The sequence below is a fragment of the Falco punctatus genome (genome assembly GCF_963210335.1).
Source record: "Falco punctatus genome assembly, chromosome: 2".
Lineage (NCBI taxonomy): Eukaryota > Metazoa > Chordata > Aves > Falconiformes > Falconidae > Falco > Falco punctatus.
The window spans coordinates 76,643,019-76,668,808 of NC_137581.1; the positions used below are offsets into that span (position 1 = coordinate 76,643,019).

General features: G+C 42.0%; 1 protein-coding gene across 4 annotated transcripts in view; it reads right to left on the minus strand.

Moving 5' to 3' along the window:
* The window catches only part of SETD4 (SET domain containing 4), a 44,837-nt gene continuing 19,047 nt past the window's right edge, over positions 1-25,790 (minus strand). For 3 of the 4 annotated variants that reach the window (XM_080376247.1, XM_080376246.1, XM_080376245.1), the window contains one exon: positions 1-25,790. This exon is cut by the window's right edge and continues 9,267 nt beyond it. The gene's annotated coding sequence lies outside the window, so the exon portion shown is untranslated. The other variant, XR_013926184.1, reaches the window with a different exon arrangement.

Below are 25,790 nucleotides of genomic sequence, written 5' to 3' on the forward strand. Positions count from 1 at the left end.
CCCCCCCCCCCCCTTCAGGAAAAGCTTGAAAATAGGACACCCAAATGGTGTAGCTGCAGAAAGCCAGCAAAAGGAGTTCAAAATGTTTTGACCATGGTACTTTTTATTGTTCTGCAGAAAGGAAACAAACCCACTCAATGGTAACAAGCTTGATGTCGGGAGATAGCTACCCCAGTGGGGTACAGGAGAGATTTTCTGTCTAGACTTCCTTCCATTCATGGGTCACCAGAAGTCCATCCCCAAGCTTCCAAAACCATCCAGAATAGCCTACTCAGCTGCAGAGAAGATCCCCCTTGAGAACCAAGCAACCCGTGCATTGCTACCCGAAACAGCTTCTGCTACGTGAGTTTCTCCATAGCTTTGTTGCTAGAAATATATCTTGCCCATTTATGTCATCTCTTTCTTTATCTAGGTGTAAAAAATGACAGCCTTGGAGAATAATTAAATCTTGAAAGTGGTCTCAGGTCAGTTTGCCAGTGTTATGTGGATGAGTTGAGGTCAAAGACACCTTATGCCAGAGCAATGGATATCCTTAAATTTGGGCATTGTCTCAGGAATAGGCAGACAGGGAGAGTATTTAAGGTCTGTTCCAAAGACTCACATTACCCTTCATCTACCATGGGTGAAGCACTGATTTTCCCAAATGATGTGTGCCGTATGTGTTTCAAAAGGTGAATGTGTAATCTGATTATCAGCTATTTCATGGGTAGCTTTTCCTTCCCAGACACATGAAGCATCTCATGGAATAATTATTGATCTTTTTAATTCTGAGTGAATTAAACAGAAAGTTTCCATTAAAATTCATTTGAATATTTAGATGAATTTCCTATGACCTTTTGAACACATGTTCTTATAAATAATTTTACTGGCAAAATGCTCACCAAGACACCAACTCTCCAGTGAATGCTGCAGGATATATCAGAAAGCAAATTTGCATCCACAGTCAAGGGTGCCCACACCAGGAACCCATCATTACGAGGCAGTCAGGGGATGCAGGAGTCCAACTATACACCATGCTTGGCCAAATCAGGTACAACTTCAGGTGTGGGAATCTGCTTACCTGATCCTGGAGGGACAACCCACATTTCTGCCTGTGGTCCCTGATCAAGAGACTGGTCACCTTTTGTACACCCAGTCCCTCACATAGCAGCAGGAGTCCCATCTCACAGATCATCGTGGACCTCCACCTGCTTCATGAGGAGCAACCTTTGGTGGGGGCATCACAAGACCGCTGTCCTTTTGACAGCAGCTGAGCCTCTGACCAACACAAAACACTTTCAGAAGAGCCCACCAACCCTACACAGGGCCATCTTCCACAGCTGTGGGTGGAGGGCCCTCAATGGAGATCTGGAGGAGTGGTTGCTGTGGGAGCTCTGGGCTTTGACAACCCACTGGTCTGCATCAGAGGCTGCCGCTATCATTTCCAGTGCCTTTTCACAGCTATATAAGTCCTTTCATGTACACTTTCTGCTTGGATATCCCAGTTGGTATTACACCCTTGATGTCCAGCCTTGAAAGAGAGCCCTAGAGGTTCCTTCTGCACATCTTTGCACATCTGATGAGGGATCCAAGTTCCCTCATTGTCCGGAAATTTCTACATATGTGAAAGAAGTTATTCTGAGGCATCGCTGTTCTGACTTTGCACAGAAATTATTCAAAGCCAAAGGCTGACTAGTCTGCCAGAACAAATGAAACTTTGGAGAGTGGAAAGATTCCCTTGAGTAGTTCACTATAAAAAGCAGGCTCAAAAAAAATAATTAAAAAAGCAACCAACCAAAACCCAAATAATTCATTTAATTCATGTAAGAGAAGTATCTGAGATCTATGAATCTGTTACTATATATGTTGAGATCAAATTTCTCTGTTAATCTACCTATTTAAATAATATATCTGCCACAAAAATGGTATAATCCAGCCACATAGAAAAAAAAAAGAGTTAATTAGTGTAATTTTGGGGGGCAGGAAGGTGAAAGATCTCAAATTCTCCCAGACAGATGCTTTTCTGATAACATGACGATATTCACAAACCTCCTTGCAAATGCCGTGCAGTATCCACATGTGCCAATTTTCATTCTTTCAAAGACTTCAGAAGTCAGGCTTAGTGCATATGAGTGCAGCTGATGCCTTTGATTGAGGATATTGTTATTACTGAATGCACTTCTGTCACATTTGCTCATCTGAATGCACCTCTGAGGAGCTATCTGCACACAAGCTGCTTTGGAGAGTGTGCAGTACAGACCTTTCCTTTTTGATATTACATGTGTTTGTTCTCTTGAAAGGCTTTTAGCCCTGAGGTAAGGATTAGACAACAATTTAGCAGCCTTAAAAGACATCATAAAAAAATAGACTCAACTGTCATCTTCAGAAGAAAGAGGCCTCATTTGGTTTTCAAGGGTGTTGCGTTGTTTTCCACAGTAGGGTTACTGCTGCTTACAGCAGATGCAAAACAGAATCATTTTGGCAAACTGAGTCATTCCAGAAAATCCACTGCTGTAATGTCATTGTGACAGTCTCTTTTTATAACCAATGCTCATCACACACCTAGTTTGTAGCTCACCTAAACAACAGAAAAAAATGTGTTTCAACCGACATACTTTGAAGTGAAACACCAAAATGGAGCCCACAGCATCACCAGCCTGGGCATCAGAACCAATTCACATCCAATCTGGAAATCAAGACCAATTTGCATGAACAGCTGCTCGCATTACTCTGGACAAAGCTCCCACCCCACCACCACGCCAGCTAGCATGCAGTCAGTCACATCGTCTCAGCAGCCCTCTGAGGAGCATTTGCTCCTCTTTAAGACAACAAAACTGTGCAAGTTAGAGGGCAAGAACATAGCAGTATGCTTTTTTCTGGAGCACTGACTTTCTGCTGAAGCCCCTCAGGTGACTGTATTTCCCTTTGCACAGCAGAGCTGCATTCTGGACCCTTCTCCAGACAGTGTTGGCAGTGCAAGAGATGTGCTCTTACACAACAGCTTTTACACTGACAGCAGCACAGTCACCCACAGCCCTGGTATGTCTGCAAAAACAGGCTCAGGATTTGGTGTGTATGAAATATTGATGTGAAATGGTCACAATCAATTTGTACATTAAAAACAGCAATTAGACCAAGAGAAAATTTACTTTGTTTTAAATTTACGACATGCGAAGAAATGGTGTTATAGATTAAATCAGTGGTAAGTGTAATTAATGCCCAGGTTTGATGCAGAGGTATGTAAAGAAGCTATTAAACTTTTATGGAACCAGGCGACTAAGAGTGAGAGCACCCACTGTTGATCAAAGCATCAGCATAGAGCTAGTTCTGAGTAGAAACCATCTGCCTTAAAGGCATTTGGTTTCAATATAGAAAAGGGAGAGGTTAGGCTACTGATCAATGGAGCTGGCTTTTCTTCTGCTCTTTTGCTAGGAATTTCAAGGAAGCAATAGCAGAAAAAATCAGAAAAGCTAACAAAGGTGGCAGCAAGGAAGCACCAAACACAGGAGCTGTAGCTGCAGGGTACAGAGAAAAAGTTGAGAGAGTGAGTTTTTAGGCCGAGCACTGTAAGAAGTCTTGAATCTGTTGCAAAGATGCTATTCTTGCTTCAACCAAAGACATAAGACATTGATTCAAGCCTTAGTTTCTAATGGAAAACACCTGGTGGAGCCCAAATTACTTCCCAAATGTTTGAGTCCAAAAGGGGATAAGAGGATAGTCTCACCAGTGTTTGAGAGACGCTCCAGAGCATTGTTTTTCAGAAAACATTGCTCTGGGCTTTCCAGCAAAGAGTCAAACCTCAGCTAGGTGACAAAATTAGAAAACTGGTCTCCCTTGGATCTTCTTGGTACTGTCATTGGGGTTTGATAGGTTACAAATGATCTCAGCAGAGATTCAGCCCATGATATTCCAGTTACTATACCACTGTGGCTGCAGTTCAACATGTCATTGACAAGGTTTGCAATGAAAGATACATTTCATTCCATTCTTTCCTCACCAAAGAGCAAGGGGAATCCATTGTGCAAAAAAATCACTTGTTCTTCCTCAAAATTCAGCTGTTTTGGAACAATTGATCAGCCAGCCTAGACTGCTGCTAAGTCCTTTTAGCCTAGAACAAGATAAAGATTTACCTGTCAATGTTGCCACATTTTACAGCTAATTATGCTGCTAAGGATGTTCTGCTGCAGTATTGCTGCTGGGGAAAAAAAAGAGAACCTCCTTGCATAACTCAGCTTGGAAGGATCTTGAGAACTTCCAGCCCAAACTGTTCCTTAGAGATCAGGCCGGACATAGAAACCAGTATGGGATTCCTTGCTCAGTACAGAGCCTAATCATTGCCACAAAGCAGCACTCTGCAAACCAGACCAGCCTGAGTCGAAACAGCATAGCTCTGCAATTAAATACATGAAAAAATATGTGGGGGAGTTTCAAGCTAGGCTAGGCTAGCCCAGCACAGCACAGTACAGAATTCCCGCTGAATTCTCCAATTGCTCAGACACGTTCCCAGAAGGGTTTGCTGTTTTTTTAATCTGCAAGCACTGACCAAGAAAAAAAAAAAAATAAAGCTCCATTGAACTCAAAGTAATCTTTCAAGCACATACCTGTGATTTCCATTCAGATCTTGATACTTAACTCCTACATCTTCTAAGGAAAATATGAAGTATATATCTCAATGAACATTCCCCTGTAAGCTTCAGACAGAACCAGGATCATGAAGGGGACTTTACCGTTCACTTGTCTGTGGTTTAACATGAGAAAACGAACGCGAACCTGGATGGCTGAGAAAAGCCATAGATATTTGTGTTGAATAGAGGGAAAAGAAACACAGTACAATTGCGTTCAACTGAAAGCTCAAGGCTGTGATTTTACAAAACACCAAATAAAATTAAGCCTCTGGCCGAGGGCAATGTGATAATACTACCAGTGCAGACACTCATGCCAATACTGGCACACAATGATGCAAGAAACTTAGACACTTCGGAAAGAAGTATCCTAACTTTCCCAGATGTTAATTAGTCAGTGCTACCATAGTTTTCAAGAAGGCTGCCTGAAGTCCATTTTATTTTGCATCATGGTAGATAAACTATATTATTTACAAGACACTGGAAAATGGATCATACAGCTGGAAAGGGGGACAGGAGAGTGACTCTGGGCTCCATTCAAAGCCCACTCAAAGCAGTAAGACAAAGATCTGTTTGGACTTCTATGGCTCTTCATGGCTGAAATCACTGGGAGGCTTAGATCCAGCTTAGGAGGTGCAGGTTATTCTCCATAGAGTGAGTATATCTGAATATACAGTGCAAGGAAACACATTTGTAGACCATTTTGAAGTAAAAATACTCCACTGGCATTATAGGAGAAATGTGTGGGGGGGGGTATTTTAAAGGAGGATTATTTTCTGAATCACAATTGCAAGATATATAAACTGAAGTAAAAGTGTCAAGTGAAATAACAAAAAAGGGAATTAAAAAAGAAATATTTAGGTTTGATGCATTCAACAGCTTACCACATATACTGACACAGGAATGGACATTGCTGGGGTTAACAATGAAAATTATTATGCCTTAAAAATAAGTATTTTATTAGTCTGATAAGGCTTTCCAGCACACGTAGTAACTAGATAAAAGACAATACTTACCAACATATAGCATTATGAACTTGAGGAGCTGGTCATAATGCACTAGCTGGAGCTGACAGCCTTCTGGCTCACACACTGTGTGATATAACCTGTCTCCCAACACCCAAAGAAATTAGTTTTGCTCCTTGCTGTGTAAGGCACACAGCCGCCTATTTGTGTGCAGATACATGGATTCTGATACAAGGCCTCTGAAATTTGTAGGAAGGCTCTTATTCATCTCAGCGGACCTTTGGATCAGTCTCTAGCTGACAGGAATTTAGACTGCATTAATATTACACATTGGCATAGTTGAAGATTCATATATTTCCACAATGAGCAGCCAACACCAACCCCCTAAAATATATTTATCAAATCATATCTTTTCTATGACACCACTGCTTTCATAATTTTTGTGTTTTATTTTATTGCTAATGCCTTTTTCTTCTGTATGACTCCAACTAATAAACTAACTGCCATGCTGTCAATAAAAGCTCAGTCAGAGACATCCCGTCAGCATGCTGCCCTGATGGATCAGGGAAGCTCTGCCCCCCCCAGACAGTACTTAGGGAATAAGACTAAAGAAGCACACCTGCATCCTTTCTTTTTCCCTACGAAGAAAATATACATCTAGCCTTGCAAGACGTAGGTGTTAATCTTTACAGAAATCTTGTTGCAATGAGTTGGCAAAGCTGCTGTTATTTGTCTCATGAACATTACAACACAAAATTGGACATTTTGATTCTTAAAACAGGATCAAAGTTAGTTTTCAGTGATTATGATTCCTGGCACAAAGTGCCCCAAACACCATAAAAGCATGTTTTTTCTTTCCTTTCCTTTATCAAAGTATCTAAATGAGATTTCATCATGCATGCATAGGGTAAACACAATCTTAAAATGGCACTTAGGAAATGATCTTTGTTAAATTATAATCTCTTGAGCTTCATGCTATATTCCAGCTGTCATTACAGAGACTAAAGTGTACCTTTTCTGTGCCTTGTTTATTTTAAACATTCAGGTTTCAAAACCATATAAAAGTTAAGATTTACTGTACCAAAACACAAATGCATAGCCTTGTTTGAGGGAGATAACGTAGGGAGTCTCTGTATTATGCTGCCACTGATACATTAACCCCAATTTGGAAGTATCCCATGTGTTTACTTCAGCCATCAGAAGCCTTCTTAATTTACAAGAACAGTTACAGTTCACTTGTTACTTACCTTTTTTCTTTCTCTTTTTTCAGGGGTGCAAGTTCAGAGTTTAGCCATACATTCAGACACAGACAATACTGGCTATAATCACCAATGTGAGCAGCACAGCAACCAAGAACAGTGCTTCAGCATCGTGGCAGAGAGATGAATTGATCTCTGCCTCGTCCTTGTACTGCAGGACACCACCTGTATCTCCTTTTCTGGGGGACCACTCACACCCTTTGCTCTGACATCAGCCCAGACCAAGGGGACCCTCTCTGGAGCCCCAACCCTGCCCGCGGGCAGCTCGTGCCACCCTGCAAAGGTGGCTCCATGAGTTCATGGGGAGATGGGATATCCCTGTGCCTGCCCTCGGACACTTCAGCCTCACAGCCTCCCTTCAAACCATGCAGGAGGAGGCAGTGCCCTGCGGACACACTGGCACACCACTGGCCTTCAAGCACAGGGCACACACATTGTTCAGCACGCATTTTTCTGTGCTACTGCTAGGGGAAAACAGCTGTGCACAAGCCCTGGAAGAGTTCATGTGTGTTCCCCTGTTCAAGGAAATCACCCGGCTTCCCTGGTACATTTGATATTGTCAGGAGGGTGTTTATTTCCCTCAGCTCACGGGTGCTGCCTTTCCATTTGGGAGATGCACTTGGTCCCGCCACGTGCTCTTATGGATCGTTTCAGGCTCTCTGGGTCCCCCTGCATCCCAGCTCCCTTCACAGGTGTTGCAACCTTGCAGCTACCCCCTCCCCTCCCAGCTCCCTTTCTAACAGTGCTGGCAAGGCAGGCACCATGAGCGTCCGTCCACATGCCAGCAGAGACAGGCAGTCCAGGTACCAGCAGCAAGGGGTCTGGCTACCAAAGCAGGAAAACCCTGAAAGAACCGAAGTCCACACTACCACGGGGATGTGAGGGAAAACCGCAAAGAAGCGTAAAGAATGGAGGGAAAACTGGCAGACAGGAAGGGAAAAGAAGCAAAGAAGGCATTGAGAATCCATGGATAAGGATAGGTTGAATAACAAGAACCCAAATATTATGGAAGATCAGAGAAAGGCAAGAAAAGACTAAACAAATAAATCTGAAAGATGTGAAGGAGAGTATACGGATGAAAAAATCAGAGAGAGAAAGGGGGTAACGCTCAGTGAAACAAGGTCTAAGGAGTGGCTGTTTTAGGGAATGGAAGAATTCATTCAAGGTCAATAGTCATATCCCCAGACAGGGTATTGGATGAGGACTTTATATTACATCTACTCAGGCAATGCCACACACTGCTTATGCAACAATGAGTCTTTGAGATATCCTTATTGTACAGGCTTCCCCGGGGAAGGGACATGCATACACCAGGTGCAGCATTCATTACTAAGTGATACTACCAGAACAGCCACCTGAACAAGGACTCAGACTAAAGGAGTGATGAGGTTTGTGGAGAACTGTCTCATAAGAACAGGGCATGCTGTAAACATCCAGACTTGAGACAGATAACATAATAAATCCTGGAAAATGGTTTACATGGTCCTTTGAGGCCAAGTGTAAGTGTAGAGGACACAGCTCCCCATCTCTCCAGTATCCCCCACTGATCTCCAAAGCATGGCAAGAGGGAACATCTGAAGAGGAGGAAGACTGTTAACATCTGGTGAAGAAAGGGGACCAAAAGACAAGCTTTACAGACATATGGTTTATGCTCAGAGAGATTTCTGTTAAAAGGGGACACACACCAGAAAGTGGACTGTATCAACAGATGGAAGCTTGAGTTGACAAAGTGTCCCCGAGTATGTCTGGAGTGAGCAGTTCCCACACCATCAGCTTCCACCACTGTGTACAAGTACTACAGCCCATAATGTGGAGTTTTGCTAAAAAACCTGTTTAATCCATGAAGTAGAAGAAGGTACTTAAAAGTCTCTTGTGGAGAAGAAATTTGTTCATTTTGCATCTTGTATGCATTATTGCCAAAAAATAAAATGATAAAAAAATTACACAGCTGCAATGGTTAGTGACCCACAGCTAGCACAATGAGGTGTAGCCAGGAGCAGAGCAAGGAGGTAGATCTGTGTCTTGTTTCCCTACAAATACCTGAAAACTGATGCCTTATAACCTTCCTTTAAAATTGAAAACTGTCCTTTTTTTTTCACACCAGTCAAGTCCAGGAAGAAGGATTACACAAATTCAGATACTTCAGGATTAGGATCAGACATTTGGCAGAATAAATTAATCCATTATTTTCTTTTGAGCCTGTTTTAAACAGCTGATTCTGGCCTTAAGGGCAATGTCCTAAAATAAAGCCAGTTTGTGTATGCAGAAATAAACTTGTTTAAAGTGATACACTGAAGAGGATGTTGAGTGAGAGGAATCTTGGAGGGAGGTTTGAATGTATTTTTTTAGTGGTAAAAGCATAAAGCATTTTTGCCATAACAGTGTTATTTCTCATCGCACTTGTGTATTCTTATTCTGAGTTTTTACTAATAAGAATGATAAATTGCAAATAATTTTTTACTCTTGAGATCTTTCAAAAAAATTACTGACATTTAGAATCTGCATGCTTAGCAGGTCATTAATTACCTCATTTAAGAGTTGACAGGTCTCATGTCATGCTATACGCTGTTTTTCAAACTGTCACACCCACGCTCTGCCTAAAAGCTGTTGAGTATAAGCGTCATCATTTATAATGCAAAAAGGGTATCATTGATTATGTCCTGATTATTCATCATAAGGCTTTCTTTCATGTGTACTTAATCACTGCGGTTTCTTGGAATATGCAAACCTTTCAGGCAAATCTTTCTATGGAGCAATTCAAACAGTGCTCTGAACTGACACCAGCTGGGTAAATAGGGCTAGGGACTCTGGGAACAATGCAGTGGCACAAACCCCACCTACAGCCGAAGGAAGCCAGCTTCGGTGCGGGGCTTTGGAGGGCTCGGGAAGGAAGGATACACGGGGTCTGCAGAGCTGATGACCAGTTTCCTCTGCTGAAGTAATGTATGGCCCCAGGCCCAGGTTTGCCATGATGTCTTCAGGGTGACCATAGGAAACACAGTCCTCCTTGCACAGGTGGCTGCTGTTGATCAGCCAACAAGAGTAAAAGCATCAGAAAAACATAACAGTGAGGTCAGAGAACGATTTCCACTAAAAAATTTACTTCATCACAGCTGCTAGCATGGGATTTTCTAGCAAAAGCTGATGGTGCAGCAAAGTCCATTCACATTTGGCCTCCAAAGAAACAGGAACATCCACTAGCAACTGTCTCAAAAATCACACTGCTTCCCTCCTGAGGACTACTAGAAGGTTTATTTTGCAGAGGAGGTTTACCAGGGTGAGCATTTCCAGTAGTCACAGAGATGTATGCTAAAAGAGAAAGATACACTACCACATTCTAGAGCTTTACAAACCAAGACAAATATAAATACTAAGTGCAAACATCTGACTTCTAACTAACCAATAAAGATACCCAGTGTATTTTTAACAGTGAAATTTTTAAAAATCACAGTTCTGTAGAGTCAGAACTGTTTCTTGCTGTGGTGTTGGGGTTTTATTCCACTAATGAGCGTAACGGTGGTCAACACCTTCCTAGAACCCCATGGAGATACTGACGTTCTCAGGGCTGCTGTTGCTGCCAGCATTGTACCTGTGTGAGTACAGACCCGATGCATTGGAGCACCCACATTCCCCACTGTGCTGATACGCCCCATGCCAAGGATACGGGACTCTCCATAGCCTGGAGCTGCCAGCCAGTGTGATGGGCCATGCCCACCATGTTGGACTCACACTCATCCCAGGGCACCAACTGTTGGAGCAAATCAGGAAGCTCACCTCAGAAATGAGATCCACTGTGTTTGGAGCTCTACCTTCGCTTCTGTGAATATGTTTTTGAAAGGAAGCTCAAACCTTAAAGTATTTATCAGTTAGAAGAAAAGAGCCCTGCAGTTCCAAGTGCTTTCAGCCTTGGGGGAAGGGGCCTGAGGAGCCAGTTTTTCTTCATCTAAAAAAGGGAGTGAGAACATCTCTAAACGCAGGCAGTGCTTCAGCCGACGGAGATGAAATTATTCCCAGAGGAACTGTATTTCTCCTATTAAAAAAAAAAACTTGCTTTTCACATCTGTGGGCATGAAGCTCTGGCTATTTGGAATTGCATAATAAAGTTATTTTAAAGGCAGAACATCATCTTGTGGGAACATCACTATGTGGCGCTAGTCAGAGCAGGAGGGAAAGGTTTGCCTTTTCATTACTTATGACCTGGGCACTAAGGAGCCTTGGATCTGTCCTCTCCTAATCTTGCCAGCCACAGCAGTCAAGTGAGGGGCAGATACAGCCCTGGTGTGATGGGGGGCTGGAGGGCTGAAGCTGCAGGCACAGGAGGAAGACACCCACTACTTCAGAACCTGGGCACCACCGCCGGCACCCAAAGCATGGACAGCCTGGACGGCATCTTCTCTCTGGTGTAGGAGGCAAGGAGAGAGACTTGAAGGTTTGATCCTACAGGGATCTTCATCACTCCAGGAAGGCCCAAAAATGCAATACCTCAAAGGGCAGTACCAAGAAATGTATATCATTTTAAAATGTTCTGAAGCTCCTGCAATATCCTTACCAAAAATAATTAAATGGCGTGTTTCAAATTATCTTCCTATTCTTTATTTGTCCTAAAGTAGACACAGCCTTATTCGGGGGTCGAGACTCTTTTGTGCTGAACTCTGAGGGCTAAAAGAAATTGCTGGTGGGCTTCGCAGAATCAAGCTGCAAACAATTCTCTTCCTGAAGATCTTAGTTAAATATTCTGAGCTGATTAATATGTTAGACAGGCCTGCACCGAAACTCAAGACCTGGTCACTCAAGGGTAAACTCTAATGGGGAAAGATGCAATGATCTAAAAAATAGGCTGTGGCCCCTTTCTTTAAGAAAAAAATGCAATTAATAATTCCTTCTCCAAACACCCACCCTATCAATGGTGAGTCTGAAGACCAGATTTTTCAGTTACGGAAAGCTTTCCCCAGGCCACCCTGTAGACCACTTCCCTTAATATTAATGAATCTTTATTTAAAACAGAGATTGCAAAAATGGGAATTCCCTATTTGAATAAAACCTACCCACAGGAAGAAATATGCATCCACAAAACACATATATCTTTCTATGAGTAATTCTACAATCCTTAGAGGATAGGACAATGTAGTTTACCAGTTTTACAGAGGAAAACTGGGACCCGCAAATACTAAAAGTTTGCCCACATCAGTGGAGGATCAGGGAGCTGAACAGACGTTGCACAGGTAGGGGACAATGGGAAGTTACTAAGGGGTCTCTGAAACATGAAGGCCTAAAAATTCACCACCTTTAAACACTGAAGTTACTCAAGCAGTGTCAATGTTAAGACTAAAATGGGGAACAGCGTTACGGTTCACAATGGCAGAAAAAGTAACACCGATAACATTATCTATAAGGTTAATTAATGCATAATTGTTCCTTGGAAGATTTCTTCTTTTGTTCCAAAGCAGGTTGTTTGCCAAGCAAACGCCAATAGATGTGTGAACCACCTACAGCAAATGTTCATACAATGAAAGTTTCAGAACTGACTGGTGATATTTGCTCAGGTATTATTTTCAGCCACCTGTGCTGAGTTTACAAAGCGGGCGGGCAGCCGTCATATCTTTTTTGTTTCTAGCTTTCATTGCCGAGTTGCCACAACTCATTCCCAACAGTGAAAATAAACCTGGATGGTTTCTTCCTCTGCCTGAACCTCAGGGCTTCCAGAAAGAGAGTGTGTACCCCAACACAAGAGGGGACTCCCTTCCTTTGAACTCTTTGATGTGCCCAGGCAGAAGCTGCATTTTCAAATTCACAGCAGCAGGTTGTGGTCTGGGGGATGTTTTCCTAAACATCAAATGAACATAAGAAATGGTCCAAACAGCAAAACCAAATCTCCAGTAAATTTTCTCTGACCACATCTTCCTGTGGCCTTGAGGTCAGCTCTCTGATAAGCCAATGTGGTTATGCTGTTCCCACGCGTGAAGAATTAAGGAAATGTTTGCGACAGATTATGGGTGCCACTCTTATTACAGAAAGCCATGACAGCCTCTTTTTAAAAGTCACCTTCAGTGTGACTTAACAGCATACATTTCATAACAGGGAAGTAATACCTAACCTAAGTCCAGGAAAGGGTGGAAGAGGAGTCAAGGGCCAGCAATGCTGGAGGCTTCAGCCCAGCAAAGTAGCCAAGTTTTTAATCCGCAGTGACTTGAAACAACTTCTAATACAAGAAAAAGAGTAACAGAGAAAAGAAGCCTGGAAATTGTGCAAAGCGCGTGAATGGAGACAGGGGCCATGGCTGATAAGAAGCAGGACAGTTTGCTGCTAAGAGAGGATAAAGGAGAGAGCAAGGCAGCCATGCAGAAAGAGACTCAGATTAAACCATCATGGAAGTGATCAGAGGAGAATTTGCAGAATTGTATTTTTCTTGGGTCTCTGTCTCTTCTGCCTTTCAACAGTGAATGCTTCAAGGCATTTTTTAATAAGGCTAGCTGTTCCATACTTTATTGTCACTTGAACCCAGGAGGATGAAAATGGCATATCTAAGCTGCCTCAGACACAGAAAGCACCTTAGCAAAAAAAGTTGGGAAGCCTAATCTGCATGCTCTAGCAGCTCGGGAGCTAGATAACGGTCACACTACCCAGGAAAGGTACCAGGCACACAAAGGAGCTCAGCGATGGCCCACAGCAAGGACACATAACGACCAGTCAATATCCAAGCCCAGTTTACTACACATTGTATAGGATTCAAAGGCTGGTGCCTATCACAACAGTTTTGGCTGTCCAAACTTGACTGAGGCCTGAGCTGTGATGCTATACATACATTTGTTGACACAGTCATCTGCTTTGTAAGGAAGTATAAGATTGCCTTTACCATCTGCCTTCTGAATAAAACAAACGGTAGTGATATATTGCAAAATGGATCTCTTGTAAACTACAGGCATTAGCAAAGGCATTAAGTAGCCATTTTCCTGTAGTTGTGCCTTGGAGCAGAGGAAAAACACTCTAGGTCAAAAACCAACCTTTTTTAAAACTTTTCCAAATACATTTTGGAGACATGTTAAACACTGTAGATTGAAGCAGTTAAACATTTTCAGACACAGCTGTGTCACTAGGTGCCTGCAATGCCACGAAATCTCAGAGTGCTTCACAGCAGCAGTGTGTCCACACAGAAGACCCAGTCCTTCTATCTATTTAATAATTTTTTGCATAAATGCGAACTGAATTAAGTTCTCATCCCACATGGATAGTTTTTTTACATAATTGCAAAAGATCAGGAAGTTCAAAACAAGCAGGCCTTGACCCTGTACCATGGTTCAGTAGAAATACTTCACAGTGCTCTGTATGGATTTTGTGTGGATTTTGGTTTTTAAGTGTTCTCAAGCCTTTCTTTTGGACGAGGACCCAAACATGCTCGGTACTGTACAACCTTAGCATACAAAATCCTCCCATGCTTCAAAAAGTTTACAGCTGAAATACAAAACAAGATTCATGCAGGCAAGAAACATGAAGAAACAAGTGCAATTATTTGAAAACAGCAAGGCAAAGGAGTGATTAATGAGGTGGCTCAGCAAGAGCAGGCATCTCACCCTGTGTGTAATCTAGTTTGCAGATAACAGAAGACCTGTAAAAAACAGGGCAAAGAACTCAAATTGTTCCTGAATATCTCTGGAGCTTTTTAGTTTTTATTTGTGAGGGGATTTTGCTGCTTTTTCAATTGGATGAGGAATCGGCCCCATATCAATATGCCGATTATAAACTGAATGAGAGGCAAAATGATTCTGTTGTACACTTGCAGTCATGCTGTTGTTGAGCTGACAGCTAGACACCCATAAGGAGCTTGCCAAGGGGCAGCAAGATTTTTGTTTGGATAGAAGGTGATAACCTGAATTACAGAGGTGTACCTCTGACTCATCAGCTTGAAGATTAATGTTGTGCTTACAAGTGAGATTATCCTGCGCAAAGGTTTAGAATATCATTTCACAGATCCCAGAAGAATTGTTTGCAGAGCAGGAGTCCAATGTTCAACGTGATTAAATTATAAAAATCAGGCTTTCAGTGGTACATCCACCTCAAAGAAAACTTCATCAGAACAGCAGCAGCTATCTTTCTTACCCTGCCACTCACTTGGCCCATGATCTGTTTGAGGTAATTCTTTATCATGTTTTCTGTTGCAGCAGGTGCAGAAAATTCATATGATGCAAAAGGGAGGGTGTGTTTGTTTTGGAAAGTGCTGTGGTAAATTCCACATTTAACATTACAATACACAGAAGAAAGAACAAATAAGTGCAGTGCCCTTTTAAGTGAATAGCACTGTTGCCACAATATGGCTAGCATCTCAGTGTATGAACTCACCCTTGGTCCTGATCATCTTCCCTGCCACCTGCTGCCATTTTCCTTGGCACTGGGATGTATGTATATCTCTCCACTGCCGCACTGGGAGCATGTCATATCCAGTGAGCACGTTATCAGCTAGGGCAGCAGCTTTTCCATCTGCAGCGCTTGATAACACAGGACACGAGCAATCCTCCACTGCAGAAAACCACGATATGTCATCAAAGTATTATCATCAAGGAGCTGTTTGCTCTTCAGAGGGGAAGTGTGCAGTTCTCTTCAAATATTCAAGAGGCGTGTTGCCCACATCCCTTCAGAATGAGTGAAAACAGATGGAAACCTCAACATGGGAAGAGGCGCAGTTGCCAGAGTAGATTTTTCTCATCCAGATGCACATGTTCAGCATGGTGGCATTAAATGGTGGGTGGGCCACATGACCGGCTGCTACTACTTCAAGAGTTAGGATTTAATTTTTTTAGCTCAGGCTAAAGAAGTTTAAGGTCCCAAGGTTGATACTCTTAATGGTGATACTCTTAATGACACCCTGAAAAGCACAGCATCTTTTCTTCACAGAAGGAATGTGCTTTGCAGAAACAAAACCCTTGCAGATGCTAAAAAACCTGGTTAAGATCCACACCGTATACATCTTTGGGCCTGCTGCATGCATCTGTCCCATTGCTGTTGCATTCAGCATGTGGCATAAGAGTCAATTGGCTCAGAAGGGTAGCAGGTTCAAAATACCCTCCCTGTGTGTAAGCAAAGCTAAAACAAATTAAACTACACCGTAACTCTCTATTACTGAACATGGGTGTGTCTCTCACCATTTAGTGATACAAAGTCAAGATGCAGCAAAATGGCATTTGTTCCATTGAGTTGTAAAGTTTCATTCAGAAATTTGCTATGTTAGCATCTGACTGAAACATATAACTGCATTGTGGACTAACACATTGCAGACTGAGAAGTGCTCACCTGCCAGGTGAACCTGGACAGTACCCAAATTCCACAGACTTCGCATTAAAATGTGACACCCTGGCAATGCAAGAGACTCTGAGCTGGTTGTTTTGTGATTCGTGCAGACCTCTGAACGTATGCAACACAGGAATGAAACACAATCATCCTCATCTGGTAGACTTTAACCCTGCACAGGTTGCTCAAGGCAGTATGAGGCCCAAGGCAGCGCTGACCAAAATGCAGCAGCTTGTCAGTACAGCTTATGGTAAGTACATTGACACTGCGGTCAAAAGATGTGCCTGTGCCTTGTTGCAGGCATAACAAAGATAAGTGTCAGATAGCTAAGTCTGGTTCTGATTAACCGGATGGCTAAGCAGGTAGGGCTCTAATCATCTGTGAATCCATGAGTTCATTAATCTCTCTAATCATCTGAGAACTGACCAGCATCTCAACCCAGTGCTGCAGGCTGCTTCCCCATACTCCCAGCTGCACTGGAGCCAGCACGGCACCAGCTAAGGTATGTTTGCAGGAACTGCCATACACATATCCCATGTCTTGTTTCCTTGATACAGTACTCTATAAGTCAGTCAGAAGTGTAATAAAAAATATTATTACAGTGAAAAAGATGTAAAATTCTTGTCTTCTAGCCATTGCTTTGGCTCCATACATATGTTGGAAGAATAAGCTGTGGTATCACCCTTGCTTTGGACTCTCAGAGGTGCCTAAGGCAATCAGGCACTTGACACACATTCATTTTATTTGGGCACACCTTGCATGCCTTTGAAAACCCCAGCTGTTGTGCTTTTCTGAGCAGATGTGTCCCCCTGGGAGCATGACCATGTTAAGAAAGTTACTGGCATTACACCTCTCGCTGTCTCCCAGTGCAGGCTTGCAGTTCCCTTACACCACTCAGTGAAAGCCAACTGTGGCGTTACAATAAGCTACTTTTTTTAATTACTTTGCTGGTCTGTACACATTGCAAAAGTGTATCAGTGCTGAGGTTTTCGTGGTAAGCTGGGAGAGGAGTTAACAGCATGCTACTAGCACTATCTAACCTCAGTTGTTTTATCCCAACACGGCTGTGGTTTGGTCTTCAAACAAGCCGAAAGATAAGCAAATATCTGATGTGACCCCTCTTGCATCATGTATATTTCATGAAAACAAACAGCACTGTGTAATGTGATTCATACCTCACTGCTGCATACTCAACAGAATAATCACTATACCAGAACAGGTGTTGCAAGTGCTTTTATTCATCCCCGAAATGAACAAGTATGAACAACTGTGAGGGAATCCCATGCAGAGACTGCTGAGAGCAGACTGAACATCTGCACTCCCTACAGCTAATAGAGCATCCAGAGGATCCTGTACTGGTTTTGCTCTGGTTCTCACAGGCAGGTAACCAGACAAAAGACAGGTAAAGTATACATAGTGGCAGACTTAGGAGGAGTCAGCTTTTCTGATTCCTATTCCCTGTTTAACCTGGGCATCCTATTTTCCTCATCACTAACACCCCAGAGTTATATTTCCATAATTGTTCATTTGACTTCTTCTTAAAATAATGCATGGACTACACAAACAGGAGAATCTTATTTCAGAGAAGCATCTCATTGCAAAGGCATCCTGGAAAGAGCAGAAACAGGCAAAAACCATCATTCACGTCATTAGCAGAATCACACAAGTCCAAACCTAGAAACAATTGTGCATAGCTCTCAGCTCCCTCGAGACCTGACATTTAAATCTCGTATATATTTCCTGCAAGTCTTACAAGAGCTTCTCAAAAATATGCTTGTCTGCAGCTAAGTGATGAAGCACCAAACTCAAGCCATATACACCAAGAATCTTAAACTAAGTATTTGTTAGTATTTACTATTTAAAATGATTTTAAATTGAGAAATGAAGATTACTGAGTAAGAGACACACCAAGCCACAATGATTTTTTAAAACTTGTGCGTAGGTCTCAATAGATCTGGAGGAGAACTATAAGGCAGAAATAAAACACCATTTTTTTGGAGATGGACTTGCAGGATCCTAAGGTCCTGAAATGCACTAAACGGGTCATATTTCTCTTTTAAACATTATAGGATTTTAAATTATGGGCAGCTTAAGAAGGAGTAGAACACTGTTACAGTGCCAGTGCTTTTCCCTTAAAAGCTTATCCTGACTAAACAAAATTTGTAACCCAGAAAGGATTTGCCAAAGAAAGGCTCCTTAAGACTTAAATAATAAAAATTTTTAGTAGTTCTTAAGTCTGTTCTTAAGGCACAAAGTTTTACAGCTTAGAGCAGCTTAGAGCAGACTTGTATATTTTAATAAGCACAGTTGTCTAGATAAAGGGGTAGACACCCCAAGTTTCCAAACTGCAACCCTATCACCTGCTAACATGTGGGTACTGCACTGCATTTTTGGTCCTTTGGAAACAAATGCAGATCAGTGCCAATTCCTTCTTTTGTTTCAACTTTCTCAAATGTATTGTGGTACCATAGTACTAGTCTGTCATTCTGGGAAACCATAGTATTATTTCCTTTAATTCTGCCATAAATAATTTGGTTTGTTAGTTGGAGTTGTCTCTCAAGTTAACACTCCGCAAAATCAGAAACAAGCTATTTCACCGCTCTCTAATCAGTATGCTACTCGAACACCATGCTAGTCCAACCCCACGCACATCTTTTAGAAATCAGCTGTGATGAACTAGCTCTATTGTGAGTTGCATTACTGAAAAATACAATGGCATACTCATATTTTCAGCTGCTTTGGATAAGTTTAGCACACAATTTGTCCGCTCAGGAAGTAGAAATCACCTCCTGTGCCCAGCGTGTGGCTTACGGGCATGTAACACACCTTTCATGGTTATAGAACTAGAAGAGGGTGAGCAGCAAAACACACATTGGTGAGGCTACCATCTGGCAGCTTTTGCATATAAAAACAGAAAGAAATGGCTGCTGTGTATGGGAACTAAGGTAATTTGTCCCAATGTCCACTCTCTGACAGCATCCAGGACAGATGCTCAAGGGAAAAAGCGTAAGGCAGAGAACAAGCGTGATGGTCTTGTTCCAGTTTGCATCCAGACCACCAGCTCTGTCTTTGCCTTGACCCTTTTGGAAACCATTTCTCCTTTTGGCCTCCAGGACATCTTGCAGCAATAAGTTTAATAAACCAGTTACGCACTACTGTGAAAAACTTCTCCTTTTTGTTTTTTGCTTTATACTCCCACTAGGCACCCCCTACTGCTTGTGTTTTGAGAAAGAATATTTAATCTTTCCCTATCTGTCTTCCCCATGCTATTCAGGATTTTATAGTCTCCTACCATAACCCCTTCCAGCCCCATTTGTCTGTTTTCGCAAACTTGGGAAAATTGTTATGTTTAAACTTACTTTCCACAGGGACCATTTCAGTCTCTGCTCTTCTCTTTACCTTTGCTAGTTTTGCTGTGTTCAAGAACTGATAACAAAAGAAGCACAGATTATACTATTTATGTTATATTGCATTATACTATGCTACAATATACTATGCTGTATTATTCCTATCTGAAGGGAGGTATACTCATGAGAGTCTGAAAAATGCTCTGTTCATTCCCTGTCCCTTTCCCAATAATCTCTAATCGCTTCTTTGCCTTTTTGACTGCTGCTGAGTACTGAACCAGTATTTTCATACACCATAACCCAACAGTCACAAGATGATACCAGCATCCTGAAGCAGTCAAATCCCCAATTTAAATACCCCATTGACTTCAAAGGGTCTGAACCGAAGAACAAATGTGCAATGGAGTGAATCCATTCCTGAAGAGCAGGCTGCAGTACGACATCTCTTAGCTCCTATTCAAACAGCTCATGTTAGAAAGTAAGTGGAACAACTGCTGTTTTGCATAGAACTGAATTTAACCCCAAATAGTTTGAACTGCCAGCCAGTTCTAGTTGGCATGAACTCAGCAAGAAAGACTCAGATTCATTTATTTAACCTTAAAAGGCCAGAAACAGTGCACATTTGGCAGATACAAATGCCTTTTGCTCATTCTGACCATAAACAAACTGTTCTAGTAAAGAAGGAAGCACTCCCTACTTCCACTTTTTTTGTTTCAGATGGCTTTCTACAGATATGCATAGCTCTTGAACACAGCAATTATATGGACATATATTTTCTGGGAGAGACCCTAAGATGAATTAATCCAATCAATAAAATATTTCAATATGAGTTCAGTTGTATGCATTGTGATAGAGAGATGAACATGAGGAAGCGAACCCTAAAATAATCTTAAAATTCCATATATTTAATGATAAAAATATATTTTCATTATTAAAACATATTAAGAATTAATAAAGCAAATAAAAATATGCATTTGTAGAATTCCTAAGCTTTAAAACTTTATGTACAAATTAAAATAACTGACTTACAGAAAAAACAACTTTTAATGACTGTCTCAAATCAAAGAACTCTTGATCTTAGTTAGAACTTCAGTCTGCTTTTGAATATAATAAATCAATTAATCACCGCTCAGGTTACAGGTTTTATTTAAAAGGCTGTTTGCAAACATATCCCATCAGCTGGCACCTGGGGAAAGCTACACAGCAAACTCTGATCTGCGCTACACAAAAGCAGCCCATCATTTCTGCAAAATGCCCCTGCTGTGAATAAGTGTGCCACATGCTCAGAACTCATCGTTTGTGTGAAAACCAAGACCAACTCTTGTGAAACCCTCATGATTATTGCATGGACTCTTCTCTTTCCTATATGCCTCACAGTCACATCTGTACCTTTCTCAGTATGGTGAACCAGTCTGCGCTCCTGCACCACCTGTTTTCAGCACAGTGATTCTTTCCTTCTCTCTTTCTTTCATCCTTTCTCCCTTCGTTTCCCTTTCTCCCTTTCTCCCTTTCTCCCGTCTCTGGCACACTAAGGTGTACCTTTCAGCACTGCTAGGTCAATTGGCACAAGGTCAATTGGCACAAGGCTAGATCAATTGTTCCCGAGTCATCATCTAGAGATGGATCCAGACTACAAACTGACTTGAAACACCTCAAAACCTTCAGGTCTTAGACACAGAGCCGTTATTTGGATCCATTGCTGCTATGCCCTTCTACATCTGAAGGATGCTCCAATGTCTCCATGGATGTCTGTGGTTCCTCACGCCTTTTCCCTGACCACACAGCTCTGCACATATTGTGCATGAAGCAATAACTTAAGTGACATAAGGCAGAGCTATTCTGCTGGGTCTGGCATCACACCCTCTCCTGGTGAAAACATTTGACTGCCACTTCTTTGTAAAAGACTGATCATTTCTCACACACATCACCGAGTCCTCAGCTCCATGTGTCAACAGAGGGGAGAAAAATGAAGGGTTCTTTGTGCCTTTATTGTTCTGCTGATTGGTGACAAAAATAAAACAAAACATTCCTGATTACTCTCACACAAGATTTACAAGAAGACAACATGACTGCCTGAGGATAATAATGAAACAAGGCCCATAAAACTTCTGGGGATAGAAGACTATCGCAGCTTGTCTTTAATTTTGCTTGTGATCTTGCATAGTTTTGTTAACTAATTCTGCTATTGGCTTCACAATCTCCGGTGTGACATTCATTTGGGAACTGTTGAAAAGTGACAATCATGAGAGCCACAGCAGATGTGGCTGAATAGCTCAGGTCGCAGGCTGCAAAAAAAATGGTATATGTTATTGAATTCTACCCAAGAAGAACGGGATCCCATCCCTACACACAGAGGAGAGTGAGCTCCCATCGCTCCCTGACTCTGCCCACTTGCAGCCCACTGCATGCCCCACAGGCATCCCAAGAGGGGTCCCTATTGGCCCCCAAACACATAATGTAGCTTACCAAGTCTCTGGGTGCAACCACATAAGCCTTATCTGACCTCCCCTGGCCCACAGTTCCACAATGACTCACTGCAAAACCCGTAATCCTTCATAGAGGGAAAATAACTTAATTCATTTCTGGTACAAAACAAAACAAACACAGCATTGTTTGCAAATAAGCTGTCATTCCACTCCCATGGGATTGCATTATGTTTTGAAGGGTGTGTATACATTTAAAAGAAAATCATATGTGTATGCAAGTGTGTCTGTGTATATATTGTACACACACCCATCTCACTATAAGCACTGTTTCTCAGAGCATCATCTATATGAATGACAGCACTTTGTTTAACTGCAGCAAAGCAAGCCGCATAACAGAGTTTTCTTGCAGGAGGTAGACAGGATTTTAGAATTTCTTTTGTTTCTGGTGATATAACCAAGATACTACACCTCAGAGCTGCCTACAGCCTTTGCCTGTTGCAGAGCTCAAAGCCTCTGGTTTGTGGGACCAAGCTTCTAGCTTGCATGGAAAAATCATTCTTTGCTTCATCTGATTATTGTAAAGAAACTTTGAGTTTAGCACAGCTGGAAACCAGAAGGCAAATAAAACATCACCAAAAATCAGCACAGGTTTTTTTCATAGAATCTTGGCATTTTCAGGCCAGCCTTATGACGGCAGGGAGGGGCAGATGTCAGGCCCTTCAACCCAGGCGACAGTGAAGGTGCTCTCTGAAGAAGTTTTAAGCAATTTTGCCTTTTCTAGAAAGACCTCCAAGTGGTGCTAATTTTCTCTGGTCCAGCAGCCAGCAGGATACAGCAGAAGAGAAGAGCCTTGGCTGTCACACAGACCTTGATGGCAAAGACAAACTCAGCAATGCTTTGCAACAGGAAGAAGGAAGAAGTCATCCTCATAGGACGCCAGGGCATGGAGGGGTTTCTCTCACCAGGCTGGGAGCAGATGAAGGGGCCCAGACAGCTGTCCTCCATTGGAGCAGCATGCCATGGAAAGCCACATGCTCACTTGTCTCTTTTTTTTTAATTTTTTGTTGAGATCACCACAGTACCACCAAGTCATTGCTGTGCTTCAGGTGCCTGGAAGAGGTCTCATTTACTGCAGAGAACTGCTGCTATCAGAGCTTTGCACCAGTGCTGAGGAAGCTCAGGCATCATATTGGGATTTCAGACACTTAGGAATCTCTGGGCCAGGGCATTAGTGATTTTTCCAGATTGAAGACAGTAGATCTGCAGCCAGTAACAGCACACTCACCTCCAGAACAGGGGGACATTTTGCACACCTGATCTGTGCTACCAGGCTGCTAGTGTTCTGCAGAAATAGCCATCACCAACACTGGAGGTAAAAGAACCCCTTAATGGGCATTTCGTTATATATAATACCAAAGTAAAAAATATTAAAAGATGGGAATCAGTTACGCTTTACATGCCATTAGGTTTTAAAATGCTAAGGAGCCCAGTAGTGGCATTTTTAAGCAGTGTTTGAGGCTCTCAGGCTCTGAGAGTTACTCTTTACCTGCTGTTGTGTCCTCTACTCCCTGGTATTGGGCTTTACTTGGCACTAAGAACATCCCAGCTCTGCAGACTTGAACCACAGCATTAATGTAACATGCTATATATCCTTCATCTTGATGACCAAAAAGCGCAGGGGCAGAGGTGACAAGAGCAGTAATACATTTGTACGGTTGCATTAGGGGAAAGCTGATTTATTGCAAGGCAGTCTTCAAGGGAGACATTATTTAGAAAGAAGACATCAGAAGATATACACGTCTAAATACAAAGGCAGATGAAGTGCAATAGGCACAGTTATCAATTCAGAGGATCTGAATCTTGCCAACAAGCAAAACCACAATAAATGGCTAATAAAAACGAATCTCTGTAAAACATTAAAAAAATGTACATTACCATTATGTTGTGGTTAATTCTCAGACAATACTGCAAAATAAGAGTGAAGTGTTACTTCCTGTCATTTAAAGGCAAAGAAACCCAAACACCAAGAATTCTTCAAGCTAAGGAATGCAGACATACATCATGTCTGCAAGAATCATAAAAAGATCAAATGTAATATTTTCTTTCAGTGCAGACAACTGCTTTGAGATTTTCCATTCAAACAGCCTTGAAAACCGCCTCCAGCATTTGCCAATTACTACTGACAAATACCATTTGGTAGTGAGTGATGTTTTAAGTGAAATAAAACAGTGAAGAAAACTGAACATGATGAAAGGATTTTTTTTCTCCCTCTGAAGTGACTGTAAGTTACATATTCACAAGGTAGGGTTTACGCTTCCTGTCAGTGACAAATTCCATGTGATGTTGAGCACGGAGGTGAAGTTTGTTTGACAGTAATAGGAAGGGAAGACAAAACTCATTTTCATGTTCTTTTAAGCAGTCAGATATTTTCTAGCTATAAACAAAGGAGGAGCTGCTAGCACCTCTGGTCCACATCATTCTTCATAATATAAGTGCACTAATGGAGAGAATGATTCTCTAATATTGAAGTGGTCAGAGTGCAAAGAGGGTGTACAGTGGAGCTTTCTGTCAGCAGCACTTGATTTACATACAAGCTACAACCTGCAACCAGTAACAGCCAGCATATACCATATTTTTTAAAATATTTATCAGTCATGGAGAGCTTTGAGACAAGTAAAAATAGCTCAAGCTATACGACTGGAAGAAGTGTTTAAAGAATTACTTAAATAACTGACTATTAGTCCTCTTTTGACCTTTTCTCCATTTAAACACAGGATTGTAGTCCATTTAGCTCTACCTAAGACTGTCAAGAGTATTTGTCTCAGGTCCTTGTGTCACGATACCTGCTCGCCACACTGTCTCTAACTCTACACCCCACCAGAGGCAAGCAAGTATTAAGAAGGGAGGAAGTGTGGCACTGAGACACCAAAGCCCAAACCCTGAGAGATGTCCCTACTCCAGTCCCTGTCCATCCTGGGCTCACACAGCATCACAACCATATCGACTGTTTCCCTAGGACACCAAGTTACCAGAAATTTGTCTCTTCATCCCAAGGGGAGTAGCAACTTTTTCTAACTAGTATGATGCTACATAGTTGCAGCAGCTGTTTTCTGAATTATCCAAGTAATGCTCACATTTTCCCTGCTACTTGACATTCAACAGTTGCATCTTGTTATTGACTTCTCAGATTCAAATCATACTTTCATCTTGAACCAGTGGGGAAAGCAGGGGGAAAACTCCAGAGAATGTGGGTACATTAAGAACATTTTTCCTGCTGTTTCATTTTGCAATGGTCTGGGGTTTCTTTGTTTCACAATTCTCTGCACGTTTTCTTCAACAAAAACAATTTATTTTGAAATTAGGAATGCTTAACCCATTACTTTTCCATTGGTGCATCTCTCTTTTTTCATTAAGGTGAGGGGGAATGTTTACCCTCATCAGGTGATTCTCCCAAGAATCTTGAAAAATATTAATAAAAATAATAAATGCTGTGACTTGAGTTTCCACCTACTTTTGACATAACAGCTTAAAACTTCAGCAGGATATTCCTTCAGACTTCAGGAAAGGACTTCTGCCTCAGGCTCCCTGATTGTTCTGAGAAAGGCATAAACCAGGGATTCACTTGCCTACAAGCCCAACAAGCACGGACATGGACAAGCAACAATCATGCACATATGGCTTTATTTATAAGCCCCAGGTGGCCATAGCATGTACAGGTGACAAGTATCAGACTGTGTATGGGGGCAGAACGATTGCCTGGCACACATATGTTAAGACCAACATGTGCAGGTCTCATTGGACGTATAAAGCTTTTCCTGCACTGCTCAGCTGCATAGATCACAGAATCACAGAATGGTTGGGGTTGGAAGTGACCTCTGGAGGTCATCTAGTCCAACCTCCCCGCTAAAGCAGG